The sequence below is a fragment of the Ovis canadensis genome, chromosome 3 (genome assembly GCF_042477335.2).
Source record: "Ovis canadensis isolate MfBH-ARS-UI-01 breed Bighorn chromosome 3, ARS-UI_OviCan_v2, whole genome shotgun sequence".
NCBI classification, from domain to species: Eukaryota; Metazoa; Chordata; class Mammalia; order Artiodactyla; family Bovidae; genus Ovis; species Ovis canadensis.
The window spans coordinates 26,054,119-26,068,565 of NC_091247.1; the positions used below are offsets into that span (position 1 = coordinate 26,054,119).

At 43.5% G+C, this 14,447-nt stretch overlaps 1 long non-coding RNA gene across 2 annotated transcripts in view; it reads left to right on the forward strand.

Annotated features, from left to right (window-relative positions):
* The first annotated feature begins 6,038 nt into the window (after positions 1 to 6,038).
* The window catches only part of LOC138435483 (uncharacterized), a 53,585-nt gene continuing 45,176 nt past the window's right edge, over positions 6,039 to 14,447 (forward strand). For both annotated transcript variants that reach the window (XR_011255121.1, XR_011255122.1), the window contains exon 1: positions 6,039 to 6,346. This is a non-coding gene — a long non-coding RNA (uncharacterized lncRNA). The remainder of the gene's footprint in view (positions 6,347 to 14,447) is intronic.

A 14,447-nucleotide genomic window follows, 5' to 3' on the forward strand; every position in this document is an offset into this window, starting at 1 on the left:
CCATGAATCGCAGCACACCAGGCCTCCCTGTCCATCACCAACTCCCGAAGCTCACTCAGACTCACATCCATCGAGTCAGTGATGCCATCCAGCCATCTCATCCTCGGTCATCCCCTTCTCCTCCTGCCCCCAACCCCTCCCAGCATCAAAGTCTTTTCCAATGAGTCAACTCTTCTCATGAGGTGGCCAAAGTACTGGAGTTTCAGCTTTAGCATCATTCCTTCCAAAGAAATCCCAGGGTTGATCTCCTTCAGAATGGACTGGTTGGATCTCCTTGCATTCCAAGGGACACTCAAGAGTCTTCTCCAACACCACAGTTCAAAGGTATCAATTCTTCGGCACTCAGCTTTCTTCACAGTCCAACTCTCACATCCATACATGACCACAGGAAAAACCATAGCCTTGACTAGACGGACCTTAGTCGGCAATGTAATGTCTCTGCTTTTGAATATGCTATCTAGGTTAGGAGGGTTTTTTTAGATGGACCATTTTAAAAGTCTTTGTTGAATTTGTTACCCTATTGTTTCTGTTTCATGTTTTGTTTTTTTTTTTCCTCAAGGCTTGTGGGATCTTAACTCTCCAACCAGGGATCGAACCCTCACCCTCTGCACTGAGAGAATGAAGTCTTAACCACTAGACCACCAGGGAAGTCCCTTTTAGAAGGTTCTAATGTAGTTTACAAAGATATATTCATCTAACATGACAGAGTTAAGAGACCTGCAATATATCCATTCATGCCCTGACTGCTGCCCCAAATGACTTTAACTAGTACATTCAGAACAAATGCCAGAAAATTAATATTAATAAAAAAGAATGAAAATGAATTAGCAGAAGAAAAGTTGAATTGAGCTGAGACGCAAAGTGTGTGGTTTCTATGAGCAGTAAGTGGCCTCTGGTATCCGTCCAGACCCTTCAGGATAGCACATAAACACTAACCGGGGCAAACGTGAGACCCTGAGAGATCATGGTTTTCTGCAATCATCTGGCTTCCCCTGCTTTGCTTCCAATCATCTCTTCTTCTGCCTCTGCCCTGACTCTTGACTTTGATTCCTCTTTGTTTTGCTCCTGCTCTCCAGCGTATACACCAAACCCTGTCCTCATTTGACTTCAGCAAATCCCTTAGGACTTTGGTTCAGGCCTCCCCCAGCACTCTGTTCCTGGCTGCCCCATCACGGATTAATAGGATCCGAATCCCCATATGGATGGAGTTGTCTGGCAGGATGGGATGCGCTGCTCAGTTAGCAGCCCCGCATCCACTCTGACTGACCCTCTTCTCTGGTTGTTTCATTTGCTTGACTGTCTGTTTCACCACCTTGTCTGCCTTTGCTGTGAAGCCTGGACTTGGGACCCTTCAGTTCTCTCGACTGTGTATCAGGCATGGGAGTACTTTGTGCACTGCTGGTGGTTTCTGTAAGTCACTGGCTGGCTTGTCAATTTGCTGATGGGACACTGTGCAAGTGTAATCAAGATAGCCGCTTATAAACGGTTTTCAGGTTTCTGCTAAATAAAATATTTACACACAGGCAGGCTTGCTTCTTGGCTGCAAAACAACAACATCAACACCACCACCAACAACAGCATCCTCTTCAATTTTTGAGTGCTTCTGTGGCAGGTGCAGTGCTAGACACATTATACTTGTTCTCACAACATCCCATGACTGAAGGATAATATTTAGTACTGTTCTGCAAGTAACAAACTCAGGTACAGAGAGGTTAGATTTTTCCAAGATCAAATGAGCAAAAGTTTTAAACAGGATTATAAACTATGTCTTCATGACTCTATTGCCAGCTTTCCCCATGTCATAGCATCTTCTGGGTTGTTTGGCCTCATCCATGGCAGCCAAGGGACCTGCCTGGAAAAATTCAGGGAGGAAGGTCCTCACTTGGGGTCCCTGTGTGGCAAGTGCCTCGACCTCTCAGCACACTCTCTCCAAATAGCTACTGAGTTAAATGTTCATTCAAAGTGAAATCTTTCACTTATGTTTGCTGGGGGGAAGGATGGGAAAAATAGATAAGTTAGGGAATTGGGAATGGACATTTACAGACTTCTATGTTTAAAATGGGTGACCAAGAAGGACCTACCGCATCCCACAGGGAACTCTGCTCAATGTTATGTGGCATTGAGATGAACATGTATACACTGCTATGTTTAAGATGGATAACCAACAAGGTCCCACTGTACAGCACAGGGAACTCTGCTCAATGTTATGTGGCAGCCTGGAGACGAGGAGAGTTGGGGGAGAATGGATTTATGTACACGTATGGCTCAGTCCCTTCCCTGTTCACCTGAAACTATCACAGCATTGTTAGCTAATCGGTTACACTCCAGTACAAAATAAAAAGTTTTTAAAAAAGTGAAATATTTTGCTGCAATGCTAGCTATAATCCATTTATTTATACCTGCACCCATTCTGCTTTCTTTTCAGTCCATGAAAGTCTCTCAAATCCATTCTCTTCACCTCTGTCTGTCCCTTTGTTTACTTGTTCGTCATTCATTCATTCAGTACTTATCAATCACCTGCTGGGTGCCTGACACTGTGCCCAGCAGTGGGAATAACACTTGCTCATCCATCAGGTGCCAGCTTTTCAGGGCTTCTACCCATCTGTCACCCCCCTTCTGTCACTGATGTCCCGTCTCTGTCTTCCTGGTTTGTTCCAATTCAGCTTATAAAAATGCTCCAGTCTTTTTCATCTTCTCCCTTCGTCATCTTACTTTTCCTCTTCTCCACCAAGCTTCTAAGGGATTGCCTACAGTTCCAGAAGTCCCTGACTTTTTGCAAAATCCTCGCAGTCTGGGTCCTACGCTCCTGGCAATGGCCTTGCCAAAATCACTCTGCTATACACTCTGAGTCCACACCATGCTGGGTCTCTCAGCTGCACTGGACAGCTTGGTCCCTCCTGCCTTCTGAAAACCATGCTTGTGTCTTTGACCCTACTCTCTGGGTTTTGTAGACTCCTGAATTTTCTTCCTCTGTCTTCTTTAGGGCTTGCTCATGCTCTGCCTAGCACTTCAGGATGGGTCTGTGCAGGCTTCCTCTTGCCCAGTGCTCTCCTTTCCACATGTGTTCTTCCCCTTGTGGCCCCATCCACTCACAAGGCAAAGGCTGTACATGAGAAGAGGCTTAAGGGCTTGATCAGAGCAGTGACATGATCATTTTTATTTTGTCTCAAAGTGTGGAGAATGGAGAAGAGAGGAGAGGGCACAAGAGGGGAGAGGCTGGTTAAGAGGCATGAGATGATGGTGGCTTGTCAGTATCAACCCCCACCCTCCACGCCACCCCCAAACAGTGCCGTAGGTCACTTTACACCAAGTTTGTCAATTTGATTTGAAAGAACTCAGCTGTCTCTCTGGAGAGAGTAACCCTGATCGCTCAATTTCATGAGCCCTGTGTCTTCCTCAGATCAAGGGCTTTAGGGGATGATTTAACTGGAATCCTCCCGAGGAAGCTGATTTGCTGCCCATGAGGCTGTTTTCCAGCAATTCCTTCACAGCTGCTAAGCCTTCCCGCCCCACCCCCACATCAGTCAGACACAAGCCAGGCTGAGGTCACCCTGTCAGTAGTGTCCTTAGATCTGTGTCCAGAAGGGATCAGTAGCACCTATGCCCTGGTGGTCAAGGATGGCCCACCAGACAGTCCAGCACCTCGGGGAATGGGGGTGGCCTCCCCCGACCCTGGCCTCGGTGGACCTCTGTGTGAAGCAGCTGCCCTCTTGAGTCAAGGCCTTGATGCCAGCAGCCCAGCTGGGGTCACGTGCAGCCTGGGTCACATGAGGCCACTTTTAACAGCAAACTGGACTAAAGGTTTTAAAATGAATTAATTTTTTTTCATCATTAAACTTTAGAGCTGGATGTATGGGCTGGAGCTGGAATCTGAATGTGAAATGCACCTTGAATATTCTCTGAGGGACCCTTCCTCCCAGTTATATGGATAGTTATATGGATACTGAATGAAGGTGCAATCCCTCTGCCAAAATTTTAGGAAGCTTCATCTTGCAGGAACAATGGAGCAACAAGGCAGGATTTGGAGGAGGCCCCTGGAATGGGTGGATGATGGAGGCCATCACACAGAAGGGAAGAGACTAGGGGCCACTTGGTAGTGAAGGTGCTGTGTGGACAGAAAGAGGAGCAGTAGTCACGCTGTGCTATCACATTTGGGGAAAGAGGAATATGTTCAAAAAAGATTTGTAAAGAAATCGTGCTGTCTGTTTTATGGGAGGCACAGTTCAGTTCAGTTCAGTTCATTTCAGTCGCTCAGTCGTGTCCAACTGTTTGCAACCCCATGAATCACAGCCTGCCAGGCCTCCCTGTCCATCACCAACTCCTGGAGTCCATCCAAACCCATGTCCATTGAATCGGTGATGCCATCCAACCATCTCATCCTCTGTCATCCTCTTCTCCTCCTGCCCTCAATCTTTTCCAGCACCAGGGTCTTTTCCAATGAGTCAGTTCTTTGCATCAGGTGGCAAAGTATTGGAACTTCAGCCTCATCCTCAGTCCTTCCAATGAATATTCAGGACTGATTTCCTTTAGGATGGATCGATTAGACCTCCTTGCAGTCCAAGGGACTCTCAAGAGTCTTCTCCAACACCACAGTTCAAAAGCATCAATTCTTGGGTGCTCAGCTGTCTTTATAGTCCAACTCTCACATCCATACATGACTATTGGAAAATAACTTGACTAGACAAACCTTTGTTGGTAAAGTAATGTCTCTGCTTTTTAATATGCTGTCTAGGTTGGTCATAGCTTTTCTTCCAAGGAGCAAGCATCTTTTAATTTCATGGCTGCAGTCACTATCTGCAGTGATTTTGGAGCCAAAAATATAAAGTTTGAGTTCCTTCAAAAACCTCCATTAAAGTTTGATGTTATTCTTCAAGGTCTTTGCCGTTTGATTTGTGTCTTATTTCATGGGTCAAGTGGCAGAGGCATGCCTCCAGGAAGCCCAGACATTCTGGTTTACAAATAAACAAAGGAGCGTGTCTGGGCTCCTTCACTGCACTGTTTCTGGCAGGATCCTGGGGTTGGCACTAAGCGGTGCCAGTGTCACAGGCTCCTGGTAGAATGATCAGTACAAGGGACTTTAAATGAACATTTGTATTGGCTCATTCTGGACACTCAAAAATTCCTAGGCTGTCAAAGTTTACCATTGGAAAATTGTAAATCATTTAACATTTTCCTGATGAGGACATTGAGGCTCACAGAATGATATCACAGGATATTATGTAACTTCTCGAGAACTGGAACATTCTTGGGAGGAGAGCTTGTTTCTTTCTTGTTTCCCAGTTCTCTCTCATCCTTAGGCTCAGTGGCTGAAGTGGACTTAAATTAGAAACTCCCTGTGTCCATGAAGACTCTTTTGGTTACAAACAACAAAAACAGTTTCTAGATTACTTAAGCAAGAGGTGGGATTCACTTGAAAACACGAGGGAGACTCACTGACCCACAGGAAGAACAAAATACCACGCCATGGGAGGACATGACTAGGGCAGATGCTGGGTCGCCAAGGACGCCTCCCCGGGGACCTTGCGGACTGACTCCAGATGCTGGGGTTTTGGACTCAGAATAATCACGTGGTTCTTAAAAAAATTTTTTTTCTAGCTCTTTTACCATCTCAACTGAAAGCATTTGAAAAAATCAAAATTGCTCAACTGATTCTTGTTTGTTCAAAATAATCAGAACTTTTGTTGATGGCGAAGATAATTTTTGCCACCTTGTGTTCAAGTCTTTGAATAAATGCTTGGGCACGATAGGTGTTAGAAGGTAGGGGGGCAGTTGGAGGAACCTGGCCCAGCTTGGCTGTACAGACTGCCATTAGGCTAAATGTATTTATGAGTGATATTAGACTGGATGACGGGGCATTGATGAAGATGGGAGAGTGTTCGAGGCTGAGAAAACTTTGGTCAAAGGTGATCCTGGAGCAAAGGGAGTGTACTGGGTTGAGATGAGAATTGCAGGCAAAAGCAGGGAGCAGTGCCAAGTCTTGAAGAGCTTGGATCTGATCCCATGCCTGGTGGGGAATCTTTGCGGCAGCATTAAGGAGGGGAAAATGGGAAGTTTGTATTCTAGAAAGCTTTCTTCGGCACCCATGTGGTGAATGGGCCGAATGAAAGTGAGGACAGTAAGAAAAGATGGAAAACAGGAAAGTGAGGACTTGGAAACGGGATGTGCAGCAACCTTACTCCACATTTTTGCAACGGGCAAGTGTAATTTAGAAACAAAGAGAATTCACTGACGGTTTTCGGCTGTACGGCAGAGTCTTATTCATATCAAGGTCCCATTTATTAGACCGACTCACAGCCCAGACTTGCAGTGGCCTTAGAGAGAAGTTCCTGCATATACCTGCCCTCAGGTAAGCAGCCCTCCATTAGGTTCAGAGGTGACATGGGGACTGGCATGGCCTATTGTTCGGAATGGTTTTCTTTTCTTTTCTTTTTTTTAACTCTTTTTCTTTGGAAACTGTCCGGGTGGAAGGGCCTCTCTCTGGTCACGTGATTGGTTAGAGCTCAATCCCAAGAGAATTAAGGAGCCACGGCATGTGGTCCCTTGTCTCAGACTGGGTCACAGTCACATGCTGCCTGGCTCTCCAGGCAGGGTGATGGTTCACAGGTAGGGGCTGTGCTGATGTTTTGCTGTTGCCCTGGGGTCAGCAGGGCCAATATGTGTGACCCAGGATTCAGACACACCAGCCCCTTGAGGAGCAGAGGCTTGTTCTCATGGCTGGGCAGGCATATGGGAAGGCAGCCCAGGGCTGAGCCCTCCCTCTGACACCTTGGGGACTGTTCCTTGGCTGCTACTCCCCTGCGCTTTTACAACAGCCTCATCCTGTGTCTCTACCTCCACCTTCTGTGCAGTGACTACATACTCATTATACTGTCATCTTCTTTTGGGCTTCCCAGGTGGCACTAGGGGTAAAAAACCCTCCTGTCAATGCAGGAGATGTAAAAGACGCAGGTTCGATCCCTGGGTTGGGAAGATCCCCTGGAGAATCCCCATGGACAGAGGAGCCTGGTGGGCTACAGTCCATAGGGTTGCAAAGAGTCGGACACGACTGAAGTGATTTAGCACGCAGCATGCATATTCTTTTGATTCCCCAACTCCAATTTAATTTTAAGGAAAGTTTAAAAAGTTGAATTGTGGTAAAATACACACAACATCAAATTTACCATCTTACCATTTCTAAGTGCACATCAGGAGTGTTCAGTATTTTACAAATTGTGGTGCAACCCGTCTCTAGAACTCTTTTCATCTTGCAAAATTGAAACTCTGTACCTCTTAACCCCAGGTGTCCTCAAACTCCAGACACTAATGCCTGATGATATGAGATGGAGTTAGTGCAATAATAATAGAAATAAAGTGAAAGTGAAAGCGAAGTCGCTCAGTCGTGTCCGACTTTTGTGACCCTGTGGACTGTAGCCCATCAGGTTCCTCCGTCCATGGGATTCTCCAGGCAAGAATACTTGAGTGGGTTGTCGTTTCCTTCTCCAGGGGAATCTTCCCGACCCAGGGATCAAACCCAGGCCTCCTGCATTGCGGGCAGACGCTTTAACCTCTGAGCCACCAGGGAAGCCCAGTAGAAATAAAGTATGCAAATTAAATACATTTCTATTATTATTGCACTAATTCCACCTCATATCATCAGGCATTAGAGTCTGGAGTTTGGGGACCCCTGGGGCTAAGAGGTACCTTTGATTCAGTTCTAATGAGATGGATGAAACTGGAGCCGATTATACAGCCAGAAAGAAAAACACCAATACAGTATACTAACACATATATATGGAATTTAGAAAGATGGCAATGATGACCCTGTATGCGAGACAGCAAAAGAGACACAGATGTGTAGAGTGGACTTTTGGACTCTGAGGGAGACGGAGAGGGTGGGCTGATTTGGGAGAATGGCACTGAAACATGTATACTATCATGTAAGAAACGAATCACCAGTCTATGTTCGATGCAGGATACAGGATGCTTGGGGCTGGTGCACGGGAATGATCCAGAGAGATGATATGGGGTGCAAGGTGGGAGGGGGGTTCATGTTTGGGAACTCATGTACACCCGTGGTGAATTCATGTCAATGTATGGCAAAACCAATACAGTATTGTAAAGTAAAATAAAGTAAAAATAAAAATTAAAAAAAAAAGAAATAAAGTATGCAATAAATGTAATGTGCTTGAATCATCCCCAAACCATCACCCCCAATCCTGGTCCAGTGAAAAACTGCCTTCCATAAAACTGGTCTCTGGGGCCAAAAAGCTGGGGGACCGCTGCCTTAGACAATATCTCTCTGTTGTCCCCTTCCCCAGCCCATGGCAACCATAATTCTACTTTCCGTTTCTATGAATGTGATCACTGTATGTACTTCATATAAGTGGAATTGTACAGAATTTTTGTTTTTGTGATTGGCTTATTTCATTGAACATATCTTCAGGGTTCATGTATATCATAGCATGTATCAGGATTTCTTTCCTTTTTAAGACTGAATAACATTTCACTATTGTATATACCACATTTTGTTTATTCTTTCATTTGTTGACGAATACTTGGGTTGCTTCCACCTTTTGGCTATAAGAATAATGCTGCTAAGAACATGAATGAACAAACCTTGTCCTTCTTTGTATAAAGTCCTGTCTCCTGAGCCCACCCTTGTCTTTCATCTGGAAAGCAATGACATAACAGCTTTTTCTACTTTCTGCCCAGCCATTCTGCATCCAGGTGGCCTAAAGGAGTGTCTGTTCTACAAGGACATTCCGTATTGTTTCAGTTGGGCTATTTGATCCTTGTCCCTCAACTATCACATATTTTTAGGAGTTTCTTTATAAATTTTTTTTTGCAAGTTTTGCTTCCTGATCTCTTTTCCATCATTTGCTTCTGGAGGAGATAGAACAGGAGCATTTCTGTGTGAGGGGAAGACGCTCCCTAGGGTGTTGCCCAAGAAAAACAGTCCGGAGCAAGAAGACAGTGTGCTACAGGTGGCGGAGAGGCAGATCCTGCCCTTTATGGGATCGTTAGTTGCAAGGATGACTTTGCAAGGACTGAGAGTCCCAGTGTCCATCGGTGCCATCATGTGGGGAGAACTTGACCAATTTTGGGGAACTACAGACCCAGGAAAAAGCATGGACCCATGCCAGGGTGACATGCCACTTGGATGAGAAGGAAAAAGGGACAGGAGACAAGAGCCTGTAGGACCTGCATGCATGTGACAGGGGGAGAGGAATCAGTGCCTGAAGGTGTTTCTGGAAGGCTATTTGGGAGCTGAGATGTGTAAAAACCCCTGCTTTGGTGCACCCTTTTTAAAACCTATATTTTTAAGTGCTCTTAAGATCCAGTTTATGTTTCCTTTGCATGTGACACCATCCAGAGGCTTGGTTGTAGAGGGTTCCCCAGGATTCATTAAAGGCAATTGTTGATATTAAAGCTGCCTGTCTTTGGTCAATACTTCCTTAGTTTGGCTGTGCTTCCCCGCCACTCTCTCCCCATTTTACTCTTAGATTTAAAAGAAGGTAGTTTATAATTTCATATCTAACTTGTCATCTTCCTCTAGACCCAGGAAAAGTAAAATGGGATCTCTCAAAAAACACCAATAAGAGGAAGGCAATTGCATTCTTTATACAGGAATTTAAGCTTTAAAATGGAAAAGATTTCCTTGACTAATGCTTTCCTGAAGTCACTGGAAATGTGATTTCACCCATTTTTTCCAATATTCAGTTCAGTCGCTCAGTCATGTCTGACTCTGTGACCCCATGGACTGCAGCACGCCAGGCTTCCCTGTCCATCACCAACTCCTGGAGCTTGCTGAAACTCACGTCCATCGAGTCGGTGACATCATCCAACCATCTTCAATAGTTCCATTTCCAATATTACACTAATATTTTTCCTATATTACACTAATAATAATATTACGTTAATATATACTTGTGTACTTAATACACTTGAGGACACTAATATTTTTTAATTATAAGATATAGTATTTCCTGTGTTACACTTTTATAAGCAGTTGGCTTGAGGATCGTTTCCTTGCTCTTGGCCTGGTATTTGAGAGCACATACATCAAATGCCATTAAAGGAAAATGGTTCTAATTGGCAGAGATGTTGTGGAAGATTAGGGAAGGATTTACGATGCAGATCAGGGATGAACCCAAGTTCCTGCATTCTTACCTGCTGTCACCTGCAACACACTTCCTCTCTCTGTGCGATGCTCCCATCAGAAGAACCACAGGCATTTTTTCACTCCTTTGAAAGAGGTATCTGTGGATCACACTTTAGTATTCACTTATCTGGGTCCTACCATGAATTCCACTTAATATTTCCGTTGAGATCTAAAACAATCCTTTTACTAGCTTCCTGGCCTCTATTTCTAACCATCACTTTAAACTGTTTAATTTCAGGGCTGACTGGTCCCCAGAAATATTGTTTCCACTAAAGCAAGTAATTTCAAGCTTGTGAGATTTAATAATGATCGAATTCTTCCATTCAGAAAAATCTCTCTAGGAGTCAACTATGAGATTAGGAGAAGGCAACTTTAGAAAGCTGACATTATAAGCCTATGTGTTTATGGGAGTGAGGCCACCCTACGGAGGCATTTAGTCAGGAATGTGAATGCTTTCTCACCTGGTATTTTAAATCTGACATCACCCCTTCGTCTTTATGACACTAATATGTTTTCAGCTCCTGTTAATGCCTTTGGTGGAACCCTGTGATCTATCGTGTACATTGTGCTACAATGCTTCAGTCATGTCTGACTCTATGCACTGTAACCCACTAGGCTCCTCTGTCCATGGGATCCTCCAGACAAGAATACTGGAGTGGGTTGCCATGTCCTCCTCCAGGGATCTTCTTGACCTGAGGATCGAACCTGCGTTTCCTGCAGCTCCAGCATTGCAGGCGGATTCTTTATTGCTGATCTACTGGGGAAGCCCTAAGATCTATTAGTGACTAATAATTTATGGCTTTTTTCCCCCATGTGGATTTCATCCCTAAATTAGGTAGACTGATAAATGCTGGTAAGGTTTCATTTCATTATTCTTCCTAGCTTCACACTAGTACTAACTAGTTTCTTTAGACTATTATAAGAAACTTGTCAATCACCTGCCATACCCCTGTGTTGATTCCTTCAACAGGAATCTCTTGTTATTGGAGATTTTCCTGATGAATGAGAATTGAGATATTTCCCGCCATATCAGTAAACGAAGGAAGTCACAGTCATTATCAATAGAAGCCATCACTGAGGGTGAGCTGGTGAGCCCTGAGGAAACTCAGGATGTAAAAAATGCAGTATACTGGCCCCAGATAGCTGAAGTGGATATTGGAGGAATGACTTCAGTGAGCTCAGACTCTTGCATCTTTCTGTAGATTAAAAAAAAACAAAAACAAAAAAAACATTAAATTCCTTAGCTTGGGTATCGGGTTTTCTTTAATCTACAATAGACTTTCCACATTCAGACTACCTGCCTTTGTTGCAAAACTTCTATGTAACCTGGCTTCTCTTCCTCACCTCCTCAAAGCAATTCTTTCAGGGTTGCTTGAGATGCTGCCTCCCAGGCTTGAAATCCTGAAAATTCCTACTGTATAAAACAACATTTAGGCTGTGAATATTCTTTTTCCTTCTCTTCCATGCTCCGCTCCCTGTTTTTAGGTTGTGAATACTTTTTTTAAAGCCTACATTAACAAACTTTTATTGAGCGATACAGTTTTTGCACCTTCCCTTCTCCCCAATTCCTTTGGTGGCAAAGATCATCTTTCTACTGCAGAAACCCATTCCTGTGTCCTCTGATGGAGCTAACGTTTCCACTTTTCGGCCACATGCATGGGAAAAGCCTCAGACCCTTCAGGTACAAATGGTCAAGAGGTGGAGTTTCTCCCTTTCGTAGAATCAATTTTTATAAGGATGATGTGAACTGAAGCTGTTGATCCCCATCATTGCCACCACATGGGGAAATTGCCTGAGAATGAAGTCAGAACAGAAATACAAAGCTAACGGATGGAGAAAAAAGAGATGTCTTCCCAACGTCCTTGAACCTCTTTCTCTTGACACCCCTCAGTCTGTTCTATCCCTTACACCTACCTGGGGCTCAGTCCATCTTTTGTCTACACCGTTTAATAGTTGGGCTTTTGTCATTTGCAATCATAGTATCCTAAGTAATATGACTGGCAGCAATTTCATCCATGGAAGTTTCTTTGTATTAGGTTTCATTGCCTATGTCATTTACTTCTCTGCCATCCTTGTGCACCCACTTATCAGGTGATCTGCACAGAGTGGATGATGGATGGACACCTATTTTTCATGAAGGGCAGTAGGCAGGCGGCTTTCAGTGAGTTGGAAGATCTACTAAGTTTGCCAGATAAAATACAGGATGCCCAGTTAAATCTGAATTTCAGATAATGAATATATCTTTTAGTATGAGTATGTCCCACATAAAACTTGAATTTCAGGCCAAATAATTTTAGTATAAGTAGGTCCCATACAATTTATGGGATAGACTTATGCCAAAAAATTTCACTGTTTACCTGAGATTCAAGTTTGAGTATCCTGTATTTTACCTGGCAGTGCTAGTCTCACCAAATAATCATACTTTAGGAATATGCTTAAAATAGTATCATGAGGTTTCTAAAATTAGGAAAGTGTCCTACATAAATATCATGCATACCTAGAATGTAAAATTTAAATTTAACTGGGCATCCTATATTTTTATTTGCTGAGTATATTCTCTATTCACTTCAGTTATCTTCTTGATTTGATGATACAGTTCCTAAATTCTAGTTACTAGGAGCCAGTTTGTTTTTCTGCTTCATGGTCAAATAAGTGATGTTTAGCTTCAAGCCACTTCAACTGGCCCTCATCTCTCTCCCTTGTCTCAAGGCAAAAATTGCTTATTTAAAATTTGTTTTATTGAAATATAGTTGATTTACAATGTTGTGTTCATTTCTGCTGTATATCAAAGTGATTCACTTATACATATATGCATTCCTTTCCAAATTCTTTTCCATCATGATTTATCACAGGATATTGAACATGGTTCCTTGTGTAATACAGTAGGACCCTGTTGTTCATCTCTCCTATATATAAGAATTTGCATCTGCTGATCACAAGCTCCCAATCCATTCCTCTCCCATTTCTCCTTTTGTTTAGCAACCACAAAGAGCCTAACTGTTAATGAAGCACGGTTCCATGGCCCATGTGGGAGGGAAAGAAATGTCAGGAGAATTAACATTTACCTAGGGTCGCTCGCTTGTTAAACTTTGGGGAAAGTTTTATACCCTTTGATTCAATTACTCTTTGGGACCACTGTGTGAAATAAACTCCATCTATCCCTACTTAAAAAAATAAGCGACTTGAGATGCAGACAGGTGGAGTAATTTGCCCCAAAACTCATAGCTTGAAAGTAGTACCAGGTTCAACTGACCCCAAAATCATACTCTTTATGTTGGTTCAGTTTCTTAGAGAGAGAACAACACCTGCGCTAAGTGGCTTCAGTCGTATCTGACTCTTTGCGACCCCCATGGACTGCAGCCTACCAGGCTCCTTTGCCCATGGGATTCTCCAGGCAAGAATACTGGACTGGGTTGCCATGTCCTTTTCCAGGGGATCTTCCTGACCCAGGGATCAAACTTGTGTCTCCTGCGGCTCCTGCATTGCAGGCAGATTCTTTATTGCTGAGCCACTGGGGAAGCCTGAAACAACTCCTGGTGTTATCTTTTAGCAGAGTAGGACATCCCCAGGGCACTGAGACCAGAGCCAGCAGGGGCACAATGATTGCCAATGTCCCACTTCAGACCAGAAAATCTGAGACCTTTACCCTCTGTTCACACCCAGCTGGAATGGGTGGATAGTTTCATGCCTTTCCTTGATACAGCAACAACAGCAAGGCAGATGGACCTCAAACATATGAAAAAAATGTTCAAATATACTCATAAGTAGAGAAATAAAAATTAAAGTATCTCAAGATAGCATTTCTTACCTATCATGTTTGCAGAGATTAAAAAGGTTAATCAACTGGTTGATGAATCTGTATGGAGACAGTTACTATTATTCATTGCTGGTGGGGATGCAAACTGGTACAACTCATCTGGAGAGGAATTTGGCTACACTTGACAGAACTATAAATGTGCTTACCTTTTGACACAGCATTCTGGCTTCTAGGAATCTGCCCTGAAGACATATCTCAACAATATGAAAACATGTATGGACCAGTTTCTTCATGGAAGCATTGTTTGCAATTGCAAAATATTGATTTATAGTTAATAGCGTTACACCAATGTTAATTTCCTAGGTTTGCCCCTCTATAATTTTGCTCTGGTTATGTAAGATGTTAACGCCAGGGCAAGCTGGGTGAAGGGTACTTTTCTGTACCATTTTTACAAGTCTAAAATTAATTGATAAAATTACTTTATCAAAATAAAAAGAACTACAACCAGGAAGCAGATTTCTCATCACCTCATGTGGGGCATGACATCAG